The sequence below is a fragment of the Mirounga angustirostris genome, unplaced genomic scaffold, assembly GCF_029215605.1.
Source record: "Mirounga angustirostris isolate CCGP_5_RB_7025 unplaced genomic scaffold, mMirAng1.0.hap1 SCAF_4, whole genome shotgun sequence".
In the NCBI taxonomy this organism is placed as follows: Eukaryota; Metazoa; Chordata; class Mammalia; order Carnivora; family Phocidae; genus Mirounga; species Mirounga angustirostris.
In genome coordinates this window covers 40867732-40873571 of record NW_026991712.1, presented here as the reverse complement: position 1 = coordinate 40873571, position 5840 = coordinate 40867732, and positions in this window count along the sequence as shown.

The following is a 5840-nucleotide window of genomic DNA, read 5'->3' as shown; positions in this document are numbered from 1 at the left end:
CTTTGGTGTTGGTTGGTATCTCTCCTCTTTCATTCATATGATCTCACTGATATGAGGAATTCTTAATCTCAGGAAACAAACTGAGGGTTGCTGGAGTGGTGGGGGGTGGGAGGGATGAGGTGGCTGGGTGATAGACACTGGGGAGGGTATGTGCTATGGTGAGCACTGTGAATTGTGTAGGACTGTTGAATCACAGACCTGTACCTCTGAAACAAATAATACATTATATGTTAAAAAAAAAAAAAGAAGAAGATAGTAGGAAGGGAAAAATGAAAGGGGTGAAGTCAGAGGGGGAGACAAACCATGAGAGACTATGGACTCTGAGAAACAAACTGAGGGTTCTAGAGGGGAGGGAGGAGGGGGGATGGGTTAGCCTGGTGATGGGTATTAAAGAGGGCACGTTCTGCATGTAGCACCGGGTATTATATGCAAACAATGAATCATGGAACACTACATCAAAAACTAATGATGTAATGTATGGTGATTAACATAACATAAAATAAAAAAAAATATTGTATTATAAATATGACTGTAATATGGTATGCCATAAAAATTTTATAACCACTCATTAGTGCATAGGCTAGGCTACCGTGAAGCAATACTATTGATTACAGTAGGCTGCCATAAAGTAATTGTATTGCTGCTTCTTCACTATCAACGCATGAATTGTTATCTTTGTCAATAAGAATTTCTTTTTCACATTATCTTTTCATTTTTGATGTCTAGTGTGAATAATACATGTAACAGCTACAGTGTTTGTATCTTATAAGACAATATTGATGTAGCTAATGACAGATGATCCAACCTGGAAACAGGTGATGTCAACTTAGCATATCCATAAATACAGTACAGTACTGTAGATGGATGTTCTCTTCCTCATGCTTTTAATAATTTCCTTTTCTCCAGCTTACTTTGTTGTAAGAATACAGTATCTAATACTTATACAAAATGTTTGTTGATTGAGTTTATGTCTTCTGGTCTATCAGCGACGTTTGTGGGGAGTCAAAAGTTATAGTGGATGTTCCAACATATGGGGGTCAGCACCCCATCCTCTGCATTGTTAAAGGGCCAACTGTATATTAATTTACACTTTCTAGTCAGACTCTAAAACTTGCTTTGGTTGGAATTAAGATAATCTGGCATCTTAGCAACTGGCCAAGTGAAAGCCGCTTTTAATATTTTGTCACTGATTCTGTTTTTAATACCCTAAGAGCTACTACGAAATATTCTGAGTCAGAAAAGCTATTTCTAAACCACCAGATGTAAAATGTCGAACTATTGCTGTAAACTTGATGTTACCATTGATACCTCCCTATTATGGAATATAGATTTTCGGAAATCATTAACAGTTTTATAAGTCATTTATGTTTATACATCAGACATGCTTTTCACTCTTTCATTCAGGCAAGGAAAGCAACAGGGAAAAACCTTTAGCTGCTATACTGACAGACTTAGATAAAATCGCCCTGAGAAATGCTTTTAAAAGACAGAAGCTTATAAAATTGGGAGTCATTACGCTCCCAAATATGCCTTATTATACCAAGTTAAAAGTAAGCTGGTTTCAAAAAAAGCTGGGTATTCAAAAATATAATCTCTTTAACCTTATTGTCTTTGCTCTAGTGGTTTGCTCTGCTTTTTCTATTTCCTGACACATCGCGCTGTATAATTATTTTCATTTAATTAGCAACATTCCCTTTGTACGTGTGAATACCAGTGTTTCTGTTTACATATTTTATTTTCCTGAAATATACCATGATGTGTCACACTGGCTCAAACACAGATACAGAATTGTATAGAATAGTGGCCACTTATTGTTCCTACTGCAGAAATCCATTTTCAAGTAATTTCTGGAGAACCGTGGGCTTCAAACCCACTTCAAGGCTTTTCACCAAAACCCTCTCGAAATTTAATAGATTTCACTCACGAATTCCTCATCCAAAGTGGGGTCCTAAGTCTTCTCCCTCAAGCTTACTCTCTGTCAGGGTTATACGACTGTTAAAACCAGTTGATTTGTGATTTACTTAGAAGTTAAAGTGAAGCCCTGAAAATAACTTTACGCCTTTACTTTTTAATCATCATCATGAAATAAGAACAACTGGAAACCACCTGGCTTATCTTGGGAAAGCTAGTTCTCGGGTGCTGTGACAGATGGCCACTGACTCGGCGTAAAGCAGCGGGTTTCAAACCCCTGGGGTCTTAGCAGGGGTGGAGTTAGGACAAGTGAGGGGTGGGCCTCGTTCCTGGTTCTCCAACGCTCCCTTCAGCCGGAGTAGCTCACACCTCTGGTTTTATCCGTCTGACTTGTATATGCTACCACTGAGTTTGTTTTGCTTGCTTGCTTTCTCTTCTTTCTCGCCGCCACCTTCTGCCGTTCTTTTTCTAGGAGGTATGGAATGTGCAGCGCTTCCCTTCTTCTGCACGATTCTGTCCTAATGCCATTAGGTGGGCCAGAGCAAGGCAGGGGTCTGTGCAGAGGGGCAGCTGGTGTGAAGTGTCAGAGACTAGAGGAGAGTGCGCAGACGGGGTGTGAAGGGTGTGGGAGGCTCGATAGCCTGGTGCAAGGAGTCAGAGCCCAAAGAGGGCAAGGTGTCCACGAGTGGGGAGCAGCTTGGCATGGTGGCTGGAGCTTGAGCCCAGTGAGGAGAGAGGGTATCCTTCCATGGGGGCAGCTGGGCGCATAGTTCTGTATCCTAACCATGGCGAAAAAGGCAGTCACGCGGGGGGAAGGCTGGGGGCCTGATGTCAAAGCTCAAGCAGGATGAAGAGGGGGCTCAGGCATGTGAAGGAGGGGAGTCAGAGACCAGGCTCAGGCATGTGAAGGAGGGGAGTCAGAGACCAAGCAAAGTGTCTCTGTGTGTAGGTGGCTCAGAGCTGGGCAGGGTGAGGAGAGTGTCCCCACAGGGAGGGGGTCCACTGATGAGGACTGGAACCCAAGTGTGGAGAGTATCCATAGGCGAGGGCAGCCCAGAATGAGGTTTTAGAAAACAGAGGGTGAAGATGTTCACAGGGGGAGGCCCAGCATGGGGTGTTGGAACCTAAGTGGGATAAGGGGGGCATCCATGATGGGAACAGCCTGGTATGAAGCATCAGAGCCCGAGTAGGGTTAGAAGTATCCATGTGAGAGAGAGGTAGCAGTGGTGATGAGACAGGTTACAAATAGGGAGACTGACCAAATAATTTAAATATCCTAAAGCAAATACGACCCAGTCTTTCACTGTCAGAGAAATAGTTTCCAACTCTAATTCTGGGGGTGATATTAAGACTATGTTCTGTGTATCAATAACCAAGAGTCCTCATCAGACTCAAGAGGTGGAAGAAAACACAGGAGTCAATCTTCATGATCTTGAGTTAGGCAATGACACCAAAAGCATAATCGACAAAAGAAGAAATTGATAAATTGGACTTCATTAAAATAACACTTTTGTGCTTCAAACAGTACCATCAAGAAAGCGAAAAGGCAAGTCACAGAATTGGAGAAAACATTTGCAAATCCTGCACTGGTTAGGGTCTTCTATTCAGATTATATAAATAACACTCCTACGGCTCAATCATAAAAAACCACCTAGAGCAAAGGATCATAATAGACACTTCTCCTAAGAAGATACGCAAATGGCCAATAATCACACGCAAAGATCCTTAACATCATTAGCCATTAGGAAAATGCAAATGAAAAACAGAGATATTTCACATGCTATAATCAGAGATAGCAGGTGTTGGGGAAGATGGGGAGAAACTGGAACCCTCCTATATTGCTGATGTTTGGAAAGTAAAATGGTGCAGACTTTGGAAAAAATCTCCAAATGTTAAAGATAGAGGGACAGCATAACCCAGCAGTTCCACTTCGAGGTATATACCCAAGAGGAAGGAAAACATGTCTACACAAAAGCTTGAACACAAATGTTCACAGCAACATTATTCGTAATAGCCCCAAAGTGTTAACAGCCCAAACGTCTACTGATGAATATAAATATGGGACATCCATATCATAGAATATTTGGCAATAAAAAGGAGTAAGTACTCTTACTTGATACAACATGAATGATTCTTAAAAACATACTAAGTGAAAGAAACCAGTCATCAAAGACCACATAATACACGATTTCATTTGTGAAATGTCCAGATAAGGCACATCCATAGAGAGAAAGTGGATTAATGCCTGCTTAGGGCTAGGGGATTGGGGAATCAAAGGGGAAAGACTGCTAACAGTGCATTTCTTTTTGCAGTGATGAAAATGTTCTGGAAATAGTGGCATGCTTTTAGCCAATATACCAAAAACCATTGAATTTTGTACCTTGAATTGAGTTGTGTGGTATGTGAATTATGGCTCAAAGCTGCTAAAAATAAAGAATAGTAAAGCATGTATTTCTTCTAAATATTAAAATGATAGCAGTATGCAAATTCAGAGTAAAGTGGTACTTACTGTTACTTTTTTCTTGATAAAACTATTTGATAATACCATCAAAGCTTTACTGCATTTTAACTAGTATGAATAATGTAACAACGGTTTGGATGGTGAAGACAAGATAGTGGTAACAATATTATCAACCAACTTCCTCTACTTTTCCATTCTTGATAAAACAATAGGGTTCGCATGCCAAGCCATGGTACCAGTGGCAGTTTGTTTTTGCCCACACTACATTGCCACTGGGGGCAGAGAGAAATACTCTGGGTTTTACGGCTTAAAATTCTGCTTTCTAGGGGCAAAATTTTGCATGAGTATACTGTTGTAAGAAAAATATTTCAATTAGTGTAGATGCCAAGTACAAGGTAATTCTTTTTAAAGATTTATTTATTTTAGAGCAAGTAAGCGAGAGGGGGGCAGAGAGAGGGAATCTTCAAGCAGACTCCCTGCTCGATGTGAGCTGAAACCAAGAGTTGGATGCTTAACCAACTGAGCTACCCAGGAGCCCCGAGTACAAAATAATTTTTAAGAAATTTTGATTTGATATTTAAGAGAATGCCACTGATAATAACCTTTACAGATATGTACCTTTAAAAAGTTTAGAACACCCAACACCAAATCTATCGAGCCTGACATTATAGTTGATAAATGCTGAGTGATCTAAAATAACTTAGTTTTAAAAGAAAGCCTTACAATTACTATCAATAAATATAATGTCATGTATTTTAATCCTAGACTTGACTATGAAATTTTCATCTTTGTAAAATGTACAGCAATCTAATACATGTGGATACGTAAATAATCACTACTATACTCTTTAAAGCTACAACCTGTATTTGAGAACAAAATTAGCGTATCTGAGACCTTAGCCCTGGGACCTTTCAAAAATCATTAGGTATACAATTGAATGCTATTTATAAGAATTTCAGCATAAAGGTGATAAAGATATATAAACAAATGACTTTATATTAACTATGGACATTTTATGCACTTGACCCAAAGGTATGAATTCCTGTATTAAGGTGTATTCAATTTAATATTTTCTCTTGGTATCTATAGAATCTTGCTTCCTTTACATCAATAGTTACCAATTTGGTTAATGTACCGCAGGTCCAGTATAGTCCAAGTACATTTCACTCAAGAGGAATGGCATGAAAAATAGGCACCAAAATCATTTCAGGTTTACATATAACTAAGATTTAGAAAAGCTTTTAAAATTACAGAACACATTCTGGAAGAAAACACATCTTGGAATCTATCTGCATATAAATTCCATGAAGAGGAAGGGAATTTTGTTTACTGCCTGCCCCTTAGTGCTTAGAACAATGCCTGGCACATAAAAGGCACCTCACAGCTACTGAAAGAAGCAAACTATGCATAATACCTCCATTACCTTAAAAAGGGGGAAAAAAATCTTCAAGTCACAATATGCACAGAG